Source organism: Labrus mixtus, chromosome 9 (assembly GCF_963584025.1).
Source record: "Labrus mixtus chromosome 9, fLabMix1.1, whole genome shotgun sequence".
NCBI lineage: Eukaryota > Metazoa > Chordata > Actinopteri > Labriformes > Labridae > Labrus > Labrus mixtus.
The window spans coordinates 4,888,283-4,907,638 of NC_083620.1; the positions used below are offsets into that span (position 1 = coordinate 4,888,283).

At 39.1% G+C, this 19,356-nt stretch overlaps 1 long non-coding RNA gene across 1 annotated transcript in view; it reads right to left on the reverse strand.

Moving 5' to 3' along the window:
• Nucleotides 1–19,356, reverse strand: part of LOC132980108 (uncharacterized) — a 111,722-nt gene that overhangs the window by 38,926 nt on the left and 53,440 nt on the right. Inside the window, exon 3 of the long non-coding RNA XR_009674136.1 lies at nt 7,604–7,648. This is a non-coding gene — a long non-coding RNA (uncharacterized LOC132980108). The remainder of the gene's footprint in view (nt 1–7,603; nt 7,649–19,356) is intronic.

Genomic DNA, 19,356 nt, shown 5'->3' on the forward strand with positions numbered 1-19,356 from the left:
TTCTTGTTTTGAATCTAAAAAAAATTGCAAGCAAACTCCTGCAATTTAGACTGTACTCTGTTTAAGTTTGGGTGAGTGGATGTTTGAATGCAGACCTGCTGCAATTGTGTTGAACATTCATGGCGAGCAAGTGGGCAGGACGCCGGCATTGTTCATGTAGAGCTTCTTTTATAATCTTTAATGCTTGCCTCAGTTGTCTGTATAATGGTTTTCACAAACCTTCTAATGTTATGATATTAAGCAGAAATGGTCGATTACTTTACACTCCTCCTATAACCAGACGCCTCCCCTCAACTAAACCAAACACATAATCTACCACTGTGAGGTACATGTGTGAAAGGCTGTTTCAGATATTATTAGGACCTGAATGTCCTGAAATTGTCTTGAAGATTGACAGAGGTTTAAGTGAAAGGGCCAATAGATTGGACTACGTTCATGTCTGATTGAGTCTTTGCGTTATGTAATTAAAAGTTTTGACTATCAAAAGAGACATTACTGTAGATTACAGACTATTTAAATGATCTTACCTCCACTGTATCCCTACCCACACCAGAGGAGCTGTATACGTAGCGTTGGTAATGTGCTGATTTTGTAGAAGTAATTTTCACCTCAGTGAGACTTTCTGCAAATCTAACTTTGCTAAAAATATCTAAAAATGTTAATTAAATGCAAATTGCAAAAAAAAAAGACTCAGTGTGACTGATCAAGTTTGATAAATAAGCCAAACTTTGTCAAAATGTGATGTACAGTACGAGGAAGTGTAGATGGGCTGTCTGGCATCATTATTTATCTATTTCCTGTGCCAAGGAACCCCTGCTGGGAGACAAGACTGTATGTTGAACACTAATTGCTTTGACAGTTTAATATTATTTCAGCCAAAGTTAGGACTGGCTGTACCCAAATAATACCATCAACTGTACCGAAAAAATGCCTGCTTCAGTTTCTCATTGTCTGTAACAATAGATGAGCAAGGAGAAATTTTATATTTTAACTTAACTTAATTTCACACATTTTGGATTGTAGAATAAAAAGTTTGAAATGCACCAGTAGACTTCTGGGCAGAGGATTCTAGCTGCAATGTGCTCTTGTAGTAAAAATACATCAATCAAAGTTTGCTCACTTAAATGTCATGTTTGTGCCATTGGAAGTTACACATGTTATTCTTAATGTCAGAGATCGACATTTAGAGCTCTAAACTCCCCTTTAAGTAAGGACAGAAGACATTTAAACTTTTAAACTTTAGCCTGAGCTGCATATATCAAACTGTATTTTGCACCTGTATATTTGCACACTTGACTGCTTTTTTATAATAATTCTTTATTTATCTATCATACTATGCACTGGCAGAGCTAGTGTTTTGTACTGTTATCTATGAGTAACAGCTACTTATGCACATGGACCATCCATACCACTTTTTTATCCTGGCTATGTATTGTGGGCTCATGTTTTTTGTATGGGTGGGATATGTTGTATATATGTGTTGTGTTGTGTGTTTGTATGTATGCTGGCTGCTGGAACACCTAAATTTCCCTGCTGGGATGAATAAAGTATATCTTATCTTATCTTATCTTATATTGAACCATAAACGCTTGTAGGCTAAATTTCCTCTTCAAAGACACAAGACTCCATGAAATGAATAAATGCGTTTACCATGCAGGACAGAGGACTTTTTTCTCCATCCCTCACATGATTGTTTCGTCTGTTTGTGGTAGTGTAAACCCAATCTAACTTTTGAAAACACAAGTCACATTGCAATAAAAACAAATTAACCAATTGAGGCAGCGTTAGACAATGACTTCCTGTCATCTGCAAACTGAAATCCCTGTTTTTGTCAATGGAGTCTGGAGGATTTGAAGGAAAGTGATGGAGCAGCTGTTTCTGGGGAAATACAAAAGGATCTTTCCTGAACAGAAAAGTCTGCTTCTGTTGGGATTCTTCCTGTAATGTTGTTCAAAACTTGCGATGAACAATCTGAGCATGTCAAGGGAAAAAACCAAACACTTTTAGTGAACATACTTTGATTTGTTGCAATGGGCGCCAAAGACTAAATTGCAGTCTCCATAGCTGGTTTAATGCCTGCCAGCTGAAGCAATCTACTGAACATACTCCAAATCTTTGAGTCATTTAGACCCCAAAATATGTTTAAAAAAAGGCACATGTATGAAAAACAGAATTCCCTTCACTAGACCTCCTTAACTTTTATAACTGAATGAGAAGGCTGAAGAAAAGATCTCATCACAAAGACACACAGTGAGCTAGTGTGTTACCTGATTTATTTGATAACTTGTAATCTTTAAATATCAATGAGTAAAATGTAGCTCTCTGTCTTTTTGTGTTACAGTCTAAATTCTGCAGCTGACCACATTACTCTTTTTCCACAGATTTCTGGCAAACTTCAATACCTCTGGGTGAAGTTGTTAAATCACAATTTCACTGTTAATTGTGCATTATTAATTGTAAACGTCCTCATAATAAGAGCTTGGCCTCCTTGGTGTATCCAAATCAGCGCTGCTTTAATCAAGCTCAATACAGCTCGAGGTTTGACTCAAGTCTTGCCAGAAATCCCTCCTCATGTAACTGGATGGCAGAAGGCCACGGGATGAGCTCGGAGGCTGTGCTAATACAGCGAAGAGGTTGGCCTTCTCTGAGTAAAACAAAGAAGGAGGAGAGCTGAGAAAACAAGACATGGATCGCTGCTTGTTTAGTGATGAACTTCTCGTGTTGTGGGTCTGTTTAGACACAGAGATGGTTCACATCTGCACGGCTCAGTGAAGGATTAAAGGCAAGAATAAAGTTTTCCATATTTAGTTCAGCTAACCTCCTGTATAAGCCTACATGAGAGTCATGATTTACCTGTAAAAAGATTTTTACATAAGTTCCAGCTGTTTACGTTTCCAAACAACTAAATGATTAGCGCTGGGCGAACTTGAGGAAGCTACAGGTGAAACACGGTGTTCACTCACAATAAAATACAGTCAAGTTATTTTCCATTTGTAATGGTAATTACAATGGTAATTGTTAGCGGCAGCTCAGCTACCAGCCCCTGATGCCCAGCTGAATGGCATCAAAGAGCGCACTGACTCTTCTTTTTTTTTACTTAAAACATATTTATTCCAAATTTTAATATTTACCTTTTGTTATGATTTGGTCTTGTTTAAGTTGTATATTTTAAGACTTTAGATTTAGATTTTCCTGTTTAAGTTGTTCTTGTTTCCTAGTTTAGTTACTAGTGTTTTTATTTTGGTAATTTCTTATCCCAGTGTTCTATGTTCTAGTGTGTGTTGTTTACGTTAAGTTCTCTGTGTGTCTTCAGTGTTTCATGATTTATTTTGTAGTTGTCCTCAGTGTTTCTTGTCTTGTATTTTCTCCCTCCCTCTGTGTGTTTCCCTCCAGTCTTGATTTTCTTGATTGTCCTTACCTGTGTCTTTTTGGTCTCACCTGTGTTTGATGACCCCATGTCTATTTAGTCTCTGTGTTTCTTTCTGTCAGATCATTGTTTTTGGCTGTTGTTCCCAGTGTCTGTCCTCCTGGTAATCCCTTGTGGCTCCCAGTGTTTTGTAGTTTGTTGAATGTCGTTTGTCGGTCCATGTTCCATGCCAGTCTTCCTCGTGGCTACCAGTGTTTTTAACCCTTTGTGGTTTTTCAGTTGGACATTTTGGATTTGATTTTGAAATAAGTTTTTGTTTGCATTTGGCCTTTTTATTTAAATAAATATTTTTTGTTTCTGCACATGGGTCTTTGTTTCTTCTGAACCGTGACACCTTAAAATCCAGAATATAAGTCGCACCAGGATTTAAGACAATCTGGGTTTAAACAAAAAGGTTTAAACTGTCTTCCTGTGTGACGATTTGCAATGCCTTCAGCAAAGTCAATACTTGTAGTTTCTGTGTAGCTGTTTAGCTAGTTTAGCTAGTTGAGCTCTCAGCCTACAGTAACATTGATAGTTGTGACGTACAGACCCACAGCCCACGAACAATTTCATGGACGCTTTTTTATCTTTAATTGAGGTATCTTTTCAATCAAACCAGCACTCCACAATGTTTATTTATTCATTATTTATTATTTATTTACAGTATACCACCATTCTCTGTTAATGCATGGTTATGACCTAACGAGGGAGAAAATATGTAGAAAAGTAGCACCCCCAGCCTGGTTCAGGTCACTACTGACCAGCACACTTTGCACAGGGAAGCGGCCGCTTCTAATACCCAATGAACGGGGGCCAGTTTTCAGGTTGCATGCAGTAGGTGATGGTGGCGGCTGCACTTCAGGTCATGACACCACATGTTTTTTTATCCCAGTACATTAGTCAAACTGGTATATAGGACAAGCCACTTTTAAGATGAAAAAAAAAAGGTATTAAAGATTCATCTAATTCAAAGATATGTTTCATTCACCAGACTGAAGGGTTTTCACTCACTTTTGGAGAGGAGCAGCTGTATGTGGATAATTCAGCTCCTTTGAACACGTTTTGAATGAGGAACACTGAAGGAATCTGATCGTTAATTATGAATGACTTCATGATTAAACATGGTTTTTGCAACCGTGATTCAGGAAACCTCTGAAACTCTAAGTGATGATAAAACAACAAAGTCAGATAAAACAAAACATCCTCATCATGGAGATGTTCAGATACATGATAGATCCTGGTATTACTCCTTCAATTACTCTGTAATTAAGATGCTTTTACAACCATAAAGCAGGTTTATAAAGAATCCAAAAGGGTGGGAAAATATTAATATTTGTCAGCATATAGTGTGTGTGTATGTGTGTTAGTAGTATATAACTCTGTGCATAGGTGGTGTGAGGACACGATGTAATTTATGCTGCTGGATAGAGAGTGGAGACAGCCAGCCGGGGGATGCCGGGCTCAGAGAGAAGAAACATGCCAGGAATTTAAGAAGATGGCTCAACAGTGGCTCCAGATGTAGGCGGAGCAGGGGGGGCTGCAGCGCTTATAGAAAAAGAAGTATAGAAAAGGGAAGAGGGGAATAGGGATGCCTTCTGGTATGAATGGAGCAGACAGACAGATTGAAGATGGAGGAGGGCAACAAGTAAAAGCGGTAATGGAGACTTCAGGAGGGGAGGAGGAAAGAAAAGGAGGAGCTATTCAGGTATGGGACTGATTCAAAGATGGAGAGGCTCCTGGAGAAAATTGTTCTTGAAGGCTTATAGAAATAGTTTGGATGATCGATAGACTTTTAACTGCAGAGCTCTCTGCACCTCGAGACTATCATCCAATGGCAACGCAGGAGGGAGTGTGCTGTATTCAGAAAGTAGGAAAAAAGAGGCTATGGAGAGAAAGGGCGTGTCGGACTATAATGCACAGACCTGCAATTCCTTTTTTAATAAACTGTTAACAATCTTTCCCTAAACTTAACATGATTTATCCCCTAAACTTTACTATGCTGTTAGTGACATGCATGGAGACTTTGGAAAGCAAGACTTTCACTAACTTTGCAGAAGCATCTAAAAATAAATCAGATTTTACAGAATCAAATGCCAATACTTTTGTTGTTCTTGTCTGGAAAAAAGGGGTTGATAATTATGACACGTGCAGAGATTTAATAAGCAAACAAACTGATGTCTAGAATCACAAAAATAGAACCCTGTTTTTCACAACAGAAGAGGCTTCTTTGAAAGGCTGCCAAACCAACACATTTTTTTAACTGCAGAATTATTAATACTGCAAGTTTTCATTTACTGAAAACAGACCCTTGTTCCTCTAGCACTATGCTCTGCTATTTTCTCCATTTGCAAACAGGCTGTAACCTCTGCACACAAGCTGCTCAGGCTCTAGTCTGTCTCTACATGCTGCTGGGTGAGCAGAGCTGTCTGCACTGTCGGCTCTCAGTGCGGATCTCCAGTTTATGTGGAAGCCAGGGGAACCATGGATCAATTCAATCGAACAGACACCACCATGCGATGCATCAAACTGTTCCTAAAGACAAACTGTAATCAATTCTATAGTAAATATGAGATCAATAAAGATGCATCACACCCGTCATTACCATAGTGGACACCGATGACTGGGTGATGCATGATTTTTCATAGAAGGTCGATAACAGCCCTTTACAACAGAAACGCTATTTATCAGAGAGCATTCTGCAGTGGTACCTGTTCTCACACCGTTGATCATTTATCATGCAAAGCGCTCGAGTTTTCTGCTCCTTTCGGCCATATGGGAACATTGTGATGCACTTTATTTCATAGACTGATGATAATGGGTGAGAGAGGGAGGTAGAGGAAGGAAGGAGGAGGGGGAACAGCGCCGTCGATAACTTCCTCAAGATCTCTAAGCCCTTGAGAAGAACAATGATTTCTTCCCCCTGAATCTGCTGCAGCACGGAGAGGGAAATGGAGCCAAGATACCTTAACATGCATTAACATCCATTGAAAGCACAGCACAGAAGAAAGAACTATCCACTCATTGCACAACACTTGAAACCATCAAAAGAATGAAAAGGTATAGGTTAACATAACGCTGACGATGAAGTGCATGTGGATGATATTGACGAGCTGGAAAAGGCATGTCGTAAGAGACTGTCGTAACAGAAAAAAGGGCTGATCAATGTGAGCTAATGGTTAGAGAGAGGCTAATGTTGTTCCCTTGAAGATATGTGATTATTGAGAGGAGACAGGCCAGATCTGGTGAAAAGGCAAAGTACAAAACTGTAAAACCAAGAATGGCCCCAACTAGATCTAACGTGTTGCTTTTTATTTTATCGCTTGCATATTTGAGGTAATCTGTGAACTGTGAAGTTGTTAGGATTTTGAAGCTTTTGAAATCTGAGCCTGATTTTAATCATTCAGCTTCTAAACAATCGAAGCGGCTCAGATGTGTCAGCGTTTAATGGTTTAAGCCTGGAATCTTGGACAAACACCCACCAAGGTCCTAAACCAGAATTATTCTGTAGTGCTTGATGCAAACAAGGTCTAATTAAGCCCAAAACGCCTGTAGCCTGAAACCTGAAAACCTGGTTGCATGACCTCTTGCTTCTGCTTAGCTCTATTCACTTTAGCAAAAAAACGTGTGCATTGTGGAAGAATTTAACATTTACAAGAACCTTGTCAATTTGGTAATGAGTTGCAATAGCAGATAGAAAAATCCAACTGGCTACTGCTGCCTCTTAGCATCGTACCCCATCATTACTTTTTGTACACTATTGTTAGAAAACCACAAATTGAGCTGTTTTCCCCCGGCTTTGTTAGTTGTCAGCAGGTGTTGATGATTGTCTTTCGTCAGCATGTTTGTATGTTTCTTCATCCTGGGATAGAAAGGCTTACTCTCCTGGCTTAAAAATAATCTTTATTTCCGTCCAACCAGTCAAAAAAAACGACCTGGTTTAACTCCACAGACCAGACCCAGTTCTTTGTGATTGTAAAGATGTGTGGGTGGCTCAATCGCAGTAAGAAACATTGATTTTTCACATTTGTATTCAAAAATCAATGAACACTTGTACTCTCGAGACTGAACCGCTATATGTTGGTGGATCATTTGCAAGCTGTCAAGGTGGATTGATCAAAAGGCAGCAGGGATTGAGATAAAAAGCCAAACAGAGAGATATGCAGCCATTCAATTTGGTGAAGGTAATTGCCTTACCTTTTATGTTTCCCCTCGCAAACCTTCAACAGTCCACACCAATCTCTGTGAAGGGAAACATTACCAGTTAGAAAAAGCTATCGTCCATATCCTAACACATGTTGATATCCAAAAAATAATCACGTCAAGTGATATGGGTATTCAAGTTGGGCAAAAAAGGCAAAAAAAAGATGGCTGTGGTTTTTTGGATTGGAAAACTCCTTTCAGACCAAGAGAAGTACTTGACTTTGAATCGTTTTGCTGACCTTCAGTCGACAATTCACTCATTGTCATTGGCTTATTCCTTTCTCAACAGGGTCAAGAGACATGAGTCATGAGTCATGAACTACCTCAACCGCCATCAATAACAACACCAAAGAATCTGCTTCAACAAGTGGATATTCTTCTCTCTACAGATTAAATAGGCCTGACACGAAAGTCTATTATGTCGTATTTAATACATATTTATTAGAGTGAGAAGTGAAATAAGGTCAAAGAAATGAAAACAGAAAATACTTGAGAAGACATTTTAGGGCAGAATTCTTCATTTCTATTACATTCATGCTTTCTGCCACAATGAATGAGCTGTCTACTGGACTATTAAGAAATACATCAAAGTAGATTCATTCATTGAATGTCAAACAATTATTTGACACACAGCAAATGTTCTCCACACAGTCATCTGAATTCATATTCTAAACTAATTTGGACTCGAAAAAGACATAATTATCCTTCATCGCTTGTTGGCTTCTCTGCAAAATGTCCTTTGTGGTACACTCGTAGTTAGAGCTAGCTCGGGCTTGGAGCAACTCCAACTCCATTATGCTGCTATAGGCTTTAGGGCAATAAAACAAAGTAATGTCTAGACCTGCTCTTCTTTTTTACAAGTGTTAGAGATAGCATTTGATATGAATCGATGGAGAGTTCAGAACTGCGTAGGTAACAGACTAAAATGGCTATTGATGCCTCTAAATTAGTTACAAAAGAAAAACTTAATTGACTATATATACATAGTTGTATTTAATGTCTGAAACCAATGCCACAGGGCAGTGGCAGAAACAGAAACAACAGAAACAACTTTAGCCAAGGATAAAGTTATCCTTATCCTTACAACAGTACTTGCACATGTACAGGATTAAGTCAGAAAAGAGATAATAGGTAGTGGTTTCCAAACAGAAAGCCTACATTCACTAGCCATATAAGGATCAAACAAATACAAGGCCGAGCAAAGGTTCACTAGATAATTGAGTGCAAAGAAAATCCAGTGGTTCTCAACTGGTCTAGCCTCAGGAACTACTCCTGACCTGCGACCCAAATTTATTTATTTTTTTCAATCAATCACAATTATTTAAAAAAAGATTGAGCAGTTTGACCCTCAGATGGTGCCTGATAGAAAAAAGAAACAAAAGTGCTTCAAATTACTTTCTGACAGCATTTTTGTTCCAGAAACACATTTGGGACCCATTGAATCCGGCTACGCTACCCACTTTTGGGACCTGACCCACCAGTTGAGAACCAATGGAAAATCTACATTTTGTGTAAATATTAATGTGCTCCTGAAGTAACTGACTTCTGCTTTGCACTTACGACTAGGGATGAAGCGGTGAACTGGTTAACTGGGGTTAAAAACATCATGGTTAATTAATCATAAAGGTTCTGCAACAATTTGTCTTACAATTCAAAAGGGAGAGATGGACTTATATTTACCTTTATTATTTTATACTGGATTACTTAGTTATTTCTGTTTTTTAAAAGCAGCAATAAATAACACCTTTATATTTCTAAAGACTGTAAATGTGATTGTATACATTGGTAGATAATCATAAATGCAAAATAATATTGATAATTGTGAAAGTGAGATTACTCCTCTGACTATAATCGGGATGTCAAAATCCATAATCATTGCATGAGACTTAGTGACACTTTAAACCTTTCATCAACAATAATAAAAGTTGATCTACAAAGCAGTGACCATAAAATTAAAGCAGATAGAATGAGGACGAGAGACAGAACGAATCAAACAGCAACAGAAATATTTTTAGCCATGATGAAAAAAAGCACTAAGTCCATTATCTGGCTAAGTATAACAGGAAACAAACAGCCCTTTTGAGCCGTTTATCCTTTTTTATGTTACTGATCTTTGCTGACTTAAAGAAGAAAAAAACTGGAGTGGAGGTCATGGCAGCCTGCTTCCTCTGCTGTCCTGTCCCTTTAAAGACAATGACCTGAGCAGCGGGACAGCTTGGCTGGAGATGAGAAAGTAGTTATTTCCAGCACCCTCCTCATTTATTTGTGTACGTGTTTTAAGAGACCCAAAGCAGCAGGCTGGATGCCTGGGTGCCATGCTGATAAAGCAAGAAGGGGACTCGGTGCACTCTACCCAGGGCCCCTGAGTGATTCGAGGGGCAGTATGGGGGGGTTGGACAGGGGATCAGGGCTCTAAGCCAGGCGGGTACACTCGGTTGGATAACATGTCTTTAATGCTACTGATGGACTGCCCAACTGGCGCCCTAGCTCGCTGGCACCCTGCCCGGCGTTCTTCCACTGGCTGAGTGTCTGTATAGCTTGCATGACTGTTGTGAGACAGACAGAAAGTCAGAGGCGACAGACAGACGGACAGACCGCAGACAGACGGACAGAGGCAACCTCAAAGACACAGGACACACAAAGGCCACAGGCAAAGACAGACTAACGAGACAGATGGGGAGAATCATGGACGGACTACTTGGTGGAATGTGGTTCATACAGGTCGTCATAGCTTCACATATAGTCATGCACATTTCAGAGTGATACAAGCACTGTCATATTAAATGACCTCAATAGTAGATTTGAAGGCTTTTGAATGTATTTTTTTTTAATTGCTGGATATCAATGTTGATAAATCACAATTTTACTTGCATGTTTGAAATTCCATTGTTTGAAATTTCAAAAATTTTGTGTCCTTTTATTCCATATTTTTGTACTGACATAAATTGAGGTTACTTTACTTCCTGCTTTTATTTTGAAAATATAGAACTTCTGGTACATCTGAAGTTACGATATAAAGTTAACCACGGGAAAAAGTACATTTCACAGATCAAATAGTAAATTAAAAAAGTTCCAAGGGAACGGTGAAAAAATTAAATGTTTGATTTCACAAGGTGCATAATACTTTAGACTCTTTAATTGAGCTGTCCAGATGCTTTTTTTTTTTTTTCATTTAAAATTAGCTATTTAAAGGCACAGTAATGTTGTTCTTCTCCATCACTGTGTCTACAGGGAGACGCTGCAGGGGCTTACCTACGGTGCGCCTAAAGGGACAAAACAGCATGCAATTGATGTGATTTTAGAAAATGGAATGCGTTAATTTTGGACCTTAATCACATTGCGATTAATGCATTAACCCCGATAGCCCTAGTAGGTTGCCAGCTTCTCCATCTGTAATTTATATGAACTCGTAAAAAAATAAACCACAAAGCCCTCGATATATCAAAAGGACAATTTGAACATCTGTGAATAAACTGTATTCTCAAGTTACATAAATAGAGTCTGCAGCTTTCAGCTTCAGACTTTTTCATTTCTCATTGGGGCGTCAGTAGCTCCAGCTGTAGGGACTTTAGTTGGGGACCGGAGGGTCGCCGATTTGGACAAAAGTATGATCATTGGTCTGGTTAATTGAGAGGTGCCAGGTCACATTGACTCGGACATCTCTCTATTAGTGCATGTCCAAATGTCCTGTTTGTGCATGTGTGTTTTCCGGGCCTATGTGTGTGAGAAGCAATACCTCTATATCTCTCAATACTAGAGGGTGAACCAGACATCAGGGAATAGTAAAGTATGTAAAACACAATTTTGACAATATAAAAATTAAGAGGATAATCTCAAAACTTGCAGCATTATCCAATTTCACATTCTGAAACTGATCAAAATAGAAAAACTTGATTTTTGAGCTCTTTTGAAGACCTTAAAAATGAACCACTGAGCAGACATGTGATATATGACTCTACACTGTTCAATCACTCAACTGATGCCAACCTTCAAGATTTCCAATTCTGAAGCTGAACCATTCCCAACACGTACTTATCTCCCGAAGCACATCCATCTTTTTGGTTTGATATTTGATCAGCACAAATAACAGACTCGTATTTATTTTCCTGTTTTCGCACAAACACAATCCCTCATAAATCCCTGACCATCCTGAGAGATACTCTCTCTGCAGATCTTTGGATGAATGTGCTGAGTCAGCCCTGAGCTGAGGTATGAAATAACAAAAAGGGAGAAAAACTGAGGGAAAACACAGATTTCAGGGGTTGGAATGACGTGTATAAAATCTCATTAAATGAAAAGTGAGCCAATAAAGTTTACTGCAGCAATTTCAAGCATTTTGGTTCAGCAGTGATATGAGCTTTTCATGGTCCAGTACTTCTTCTTAATTAATAGACTGGTCTGTTCCTGTACGCAAAGGTCAGCACCAGCACCAGTAACTCCTTTTAAGTTCCTAGTTTAGTTTAAGTCTGCTTTTGATTGGACCGAGTCAATGATTTCTTATTGGAAAAGAAGATGGAAAAAGAGTCTGTAAAAGATGTTTGTCGGGTTTTACTCCATTCATCCTTTAATGATTGGTATTTTCCAAAGAAGAAAAAACACTGATACAGCTGTTAATGGATGATATTGATATTATTATTATTTTGTTCACAATATGCCAAAAATTCCAATGTAGCCTGTCCTTTTTGATTATTTACAAAATTCTTAAATTCCATCGAGACTCTGTTTGAAACCTGAATAGTTTGACTTTTTGAGAAGGAACAATATTGATTGTTTTTAATTCGTCAATATATGTTTTGTTTGTGAATATAGCTAAATCTAATAAAAGATTTGTTTTTGTTTGTTTGACAAAATGTCTGTACTTTTATAATTTTCTGGTTTTTAAACTTCTGTAACCTTCCAGTCTGGGTTGAACAAATACTATGGATATTAAGTATTTGGAAATAGTCCAAAAGTGACATCAGAATTTGCTAAAATATCAATATAAGCAATGGCTTACTATCGTACAGTCCCAATGGTTAATGACATCCAAAACAGCAATATCATGCTTCATAAAGTTTTAACTGGTACTGGATATTATGGTCAGGTTTATTTATTTGTGTGCGCCCAGGAAGATGGTTAAAACCAAAACTAGAGATTTCTTCTTCTGTGGTGTTGGTGTAAGTTTCCTCGATGTGCAGGGCCGCACTCCAACGACTCACTCACTCCCCAAAAATATAAACAGAGCCTGTTTGGGAAATCTGACTGAATTCAAAGAGATGATACCTGCTGCTGATAATGCCAGGACACAGCTTCATTTGGAGTTATTTACTTTTGAGCAGCCGATCAGCAGGAAGCTTTATTTAAAATGAAGAGGATAAATATACTGTGTACAGTGAGCTCTAACAGGACGGACTGTTTATGTTTGGAGGGCTCTTAAGGAAATCAAGCTGTGTTTAGATTATTGGACGTTTGGACGGCTGCGGGTTATTTAATAAATAAACAGCTGAGGCTCGAGGTCTGAGATTCTGCTATGTGTTTCGTTAAACATCATTTGAGTGGTCTGGTCAAGCGTTTACCATATATTATTCTAAAGCCCTCATCTTGAGGCTCCGCTTACTTGACAGAAACACAACCTCCGTCTTCACTATTTGTGTTAATGTGCAGAAAGTGAACCTTCAGCTCGAGTCTAAAACAGCAACACACAGAGAACTAAATGACGAGTTTTAGTGCAAACATTGGTTTGAATGCTTAAGATATTTTACTGCTACTCTATTTCCTCAAAACACAAGAAGGATTAAGAATGACTGCGTTTTTCTTACTTATTTCTTTACTCATTCCAGAGACTGCAATGCTATTGGCTACTAGAAGTGCCGATCAATATCCACAGCAAACCCTCCCTAACAATGATGTTGTTGTTTTTAAAGGAAATGTGTAATTCATGTATACTTTTGAAGGTTGTTTCATCGGAGCTCAAATTTGTTGCGCATAAACTCACGGCAATTTTAAACTAAATTACAGTATATTCAAACCATCTCTGAACAGTGAGTAAAATATGGAGTATTTGTACTTATATTATAAATAATGTAAAGAACGCTAGTGTTTTAGCACTCTAACATTAGTATCATTTTTGCAACATTTTTGCCCAGAAATGCACCTTTCTCTTCCTTAAGGCTGTATCCTGAACAAACTCCACCAGATAAACGTTGAAGGTTGCAGATAGCTGAAAATCAAATAAATAGATGCATCCCCTTAGTTTGGTTGACACACTGTACATTAACTGGAGCCCAACTGGAGTCGTTCTGGTATGCTATCTGATGCTAATCTTTTACATTTTGCACAAGAGAGTTTTGCCTGCAGGTGCAGTTTGCTTGTGCAGCCAGCCCATTCTCATTCCAAAGGCGTCAAATACTGATGTAGTTAGATTTTATGAACTACTCTGCAGCAAACTTTTTCTATGAGCAAATACTTTGGCCAAATGTTGTCAAAAATGTTCAATACTTTGACACTTTTTGATACCATGTGTTTTAAAGACGGTACAATCTCTGTTTTTTGAAAGATAGAAGCTTTAAAAAGCTTCAGATCTTCAGACATATTTGGACCAAAACCTGCAGCAAGTGAAAGAGAGAGAACACAGCACAAATACGATGGCGACATTTCATGCAGGGGTTTCTGTGCAATTTTTGCTAAAAAAAAAAAAATGGTGACTTGGACTTCTATATTTGTTGCTGTGGTATTGGAACAGGTATCAATATCGTTTGATTTTGATTTTTGGATCAAAGTTTAAAATCCTGGTGTCATGACAACCCTACTTTGGCCATCCAGTGTGTGGGAGGTTTAGTGCTTCAGAAGAAATATCAATAAAGTCCACTTTGGGTTGTGGTTTGGGGGCTATGGGACGGTCAAACATGGGAGGACTTTTCACAAGGAGACTAGGGTTTAAGTCCTGAATCAAAACTGTGATTGTTTTTCTGTCCTATCTGATAAAAGCACAAATGGAATGGTCCAAAAATAGCAATTAAAGAGATTTTTGAATTGTTTTAAACAGCCACCATGATAACTTTCCTGAACACAACCAAGTCGTTTTGAGCCTAAAACCTGACACAAACTTTTTTGTAGTTCAGTTGTTATGATCTAAAGCAGAACTTTGAACAAACTCTAATGGGTACCTTAAACCAGATGCTGAACAGATGCTTAATTCTACACCTGTATAAGACACAAGAGCACTGTGACAGAGTGTCAGTATTTAAAGATCTGATGAGAACACATAAGATAATATGAAGTTTTGTATGAGGACAGGTTTCACTGCAAAGCCTTTTGGCACTATGGTGAATATTAGCAGGATGAAACTACTGGCCAGCTGACTGCGATGCTGATTATTTGTTTGGAGACTCACGTGGGCTTGTTGTGATAAGCAGGCGAGCACCTATTGTTGATATTCTAACTGACAGGGGTCACGGCGTTCAGTCGGGGCCGCTGCTGGGCCTTTCGGCTGGTCGGTTAGGACAGCTGAGAAGTGGCCCCAGATCTGTGGGAGTGGCCTCGGCCCAGATGGCTGTCCTATACAGCCCAGGGATTCAATACCTTTCTCTCCCCCTCTCCCCCCTCACAGACCAGATGGAGACCATTACAGTGGCCTGAAAGACCTGAGAGAGCCCGAGTGAGAGAAAGTGAGAGAGTGAGAGATGGGGTGGGTGGAATTGGGAGGTGGGGGGGGGGGGGGGGGGGGGGGGGGGGGGATCTCGCCTTTCCAAAATCTCTAATTACCACAATTGTTGAAATCTTTTCAGCCTGCTTTTTTCTTGCTCTCTGATACAAAAAGCTCCCTCTCAACATGCACCGCAAGCCCTCCTGAGAATTCCTATAAGAGAGGCAGACTGTTTCACACAAGACAGAAAGAAGGAGGAACGCGGAGAAGGGATGGAGAGAGGAGAGAGAGAGAAAAAAGCACATTAAAGATATGCAAATCAAACTGTCTGGGGTGAGGAGCATTAACCAGCGTTAGCAGGATAGCTGCCTCTATTTTTAGTGGTTGTGTGTGCGCATGCAGGAGTGTGTGTGTGTCTGTCTCTCTCTCTCTGCTGAGGTGTGTGATGACTTCCTTAAGCCTGGGCTTTCATGTTCTAGTGAGACAGTCTGGGCGTTGAGATATGTCGGCAAAAATATTCTGCCTAATTGAGACACTTCACAAATGAAGCTGTCAAGTCGGAGCTTCAAACAGAATTCACAACAGTAGTTGAAAGAGAATTTCTAGGACGCCAGTGAAGGAGTTTCTTTTTTTTTTTTCCTTCCCTTTTTCTAAACAAGTACAGTGCATTAAATGAATACCGGTTGGTTTCAGGACAATCATCAGAGTTGCCAAGGATGCTTAAAAAAAACACACACCTCCATAAAGAGAGTCTGAAAATAGCAGCAGCGCCGATCATGTCTTCAAGTTCAAATAAAATAAGTTGAGGGGAGGGATGCATTTAGCTCGTTTATTTTGAACACATGGTTTCGACATAACCCAAGGCCAATGTCAGAGCCATCCGATGTAGAGACACTTTCAAGTGATGTAATGCAGCGTCTGGCAGCCATGTTGGCCTCTCGGAGTTCCTGGAAGCAGCGGGGTTGTTTCCAAACGTGCAACATTACCATGCCAACATTTGGGATACAAATTTACCACAGAACCCTCCTGTAGCCACAGTGAGAAACCACAGATTATAAAAAGCAAGTTCTGGTATACTTAAACATGGGCCCTACATTTACACGATTCAGGGTCTATAGGCTTCAGGAGATTACTTCAAACAGCAGCCATAAACTTTCAGGACAAATGTGCACAATTGAAGTTCATCCATGGAAAGTGCTTGTTTTAGACAATATGCTCAGATTGTTATTCTAAGTGTCTGACAACATTACAGAAAGAATCCTTGCAGAAATGGACATATTTGTCTGAGGGTAGGATGCTTCATTTAAAGCAGAAACTGTTGCATCACTCTTTTCAAAGCAACTACGCTCCATTGACAAAAACTGTGATATTTTATTGCACAGCACATGAGTTAAAGGGGTCCCACAATAACAAAAAAGCGAGCAACTGATTGCGGCAGCAGTAGAGCAGTAATACCCGAGTCCTGCAAACAAAATGTGTGTTTTTTTTAATGGTGTTTGGTTGCTTTGAAGATAGATATGTAACAGCTGTTTCTGGATAAAAATGATTTTCCTTAAATAAAAACAAATCTACCACAGTGGGAAAACTCTTTTACTGTGTTGTCAGAAAGTCAGTCAGTGGCAAAATCAAGTGGCAACTTAGGTGCTGAAAAAATATAGCCAATGCAGAAGTGCAAAAAAATATCAATCAATCAATCTTTATTTGTACAACACCAATTTATTTACCAACATTAGTCCACCATGAATAAAGCACTAAGCAGCAGCATTTAGCAAAGTAACAGTGGCAAGAACAAGTTGTCTTTAAGAGGCAGAAACCTCGAGCAGAACCAGACTGAGCAGAGATAAACGTGTTCAAATAAACTAAGTCTGCCCGAATACCTAATGCCTTTATCAGCATACACTGGAAACGGGGTAAAAAAAGAGTAATTCATAATAAGGGGCATGGCTTATCTGACTGATGGGCGGGCCTGTTGTAGCTGTTAGTCATGAGTCTTAGCTCCACCTGTTTGCCTGTTACTAGATCAGTGTGGACAGATGTACGATAACGTATTTGTATCATCATTTCAGACCATCATTTTGCCCTCTGTACGATGATTTTGCCATTTCAATGTCCCCACAACCAAACGTTGTTTGGGATTTGAGAGCAACCAATCACATCAGCATGAGAAGGCCATCACATCCCAACACACCCTCCACTCTAACTGCCAATCAAATCACCACCTGATGCCCTGCTCACACCTGCGGCTCTTTGTACCAGACAGACTGTAGGGAAACACACATCACAACTTAATATGCTACTAGCTTAGCTACACTCAGAGCAGAACAGTTTACTTTGATAATGTGTTCCTTAGTTTGTTTATTTAAATCAATATTGTGTGCAGGGCACATTTCTTCTTTTTTTTTTAAATGAACGATAGTTTTGAGTAAAATACAATGATTTTATAGCTGTAGTACGATATTGCTGCATTTTCCGTCTGGCAACACTGTACTAGGTTGAACGAAAATGAGAAAAGTCTGCTTCAGAAACAAACATGTAGAATACGTCCATGTAGTCTATACGGACAAAATCAACACTATAAGAGGTGTAAAAATAAGAATCACAAACTCTGGAGAGACACAACATGAATGCCTTTTCGAGGTCACATTCACATCTTTAAAGTCCTTATAGCACTGACAAAAACTATACCATCTGCAGTATTTGTACTGTCAAGCGCCCATACTCAAGTCCTTCAAACATAGTTTTTCATTGTCCATAAATTTACCAAAGCTCTCTTCAAAGAACCTGATGACTTCAGCAAACTTTATCCTGCCTTCGCTTTATGTAAGAGGACCACGAGTGGTTCAAATTTGTATTCCTTTGACAGTGCGTGGTTTATTTTAACAGATCAGCACAGTTCTATAATACAGTTATCATGGGACATATGGGAAACAGATGATAGGAAATGTACTGAGGAGGATGCTTAAGAGTGGAACAGCTTTCAAACATGTTTCTTAAATGAGAAACTTGCAAATGTTCACATGATTTGATCCATCTGGCTTCCTGTTTTCCATTAGATTTCTGTGACATGGTTTGCGTTGTCATACTTAGCTCAGATTGGAAACAATTGACCTCACTACTGAAACTCATTTTCATGCCTAAGCGCTGGTAGAAGCCGGGGGCTTGCAGGAATAATGTTTTTTTGTAAGTCAGACCTGTGCTCCTGAACGTGATATCTGAGGAACGAATGAAGGGAATGCAGAGTAATAGACAGAAGGCTTCATTCATATCTTTATGTGTATCAGATGTAGGACATACATGAGCCTTTAACCAATCTTAGCATGTTTTTATTGTAGGCTGCTTCATAGTGTCCATGGAGCGGCTGGCCTGCAATCTTTCCACAGACCTTTTGTCTGTCTGCATTCGCACCACATTGGTACACACTCTGAAGCAGGGGCTGAAAGGGTTCCTCTTAGATGGAGTTCTAGGAACTAAAATAGTTCATAGTTCCTGCGCTGAGGAATCAATAGAAAAGTTCCAACAGTTCCTAGAACTATGAAAAAAGTTCTATTGTCTGAAAAACGCCTATTGCTATCCTTCTATTGTTGTGAACTTAATATTAGTCTCGACCCCATGGAAATAAGACAATCCCACTTTTTTCAGATGAGTTTTAAGGAGAAAAAAGTATGTTGAGACCACTATGGTATCTCCAGTCTGTAAATTAACCGTGCTTTTAAAAAAAAATGTCATGGCTCTAAAACAGCGGTTTCGATTGGCAACTATCTGATATGTCACTGCTGGCAGTAAAGCTCAACTTGCTGTGTAACCTCGGATTTTAATTAAAAGGAAGATGATCAAAGTGATACGGAGGGAAGCTGCAGCATGATGATTTGTTTGTGAGTGCCAGGACAGAGGACAGACTGTTGAGTTTCCTCGTTTCTCCTTTGTTAGAAAGTTTAGTTTCAAGTTATTGTCTGCGTGATTATGTCTCAAATGTATGTCAAGCAATGATAGAAAAACATATCAGAGCCTGGTAAGCAAGCTAGAGATCACACAAGAGTATCAGCGTGCCAATGCTTACCTTTGTCAAATACTGATTTGTTTGTTGTCTCTGATTAATCTCCTTCTGTTGTGGAACCATATTTCC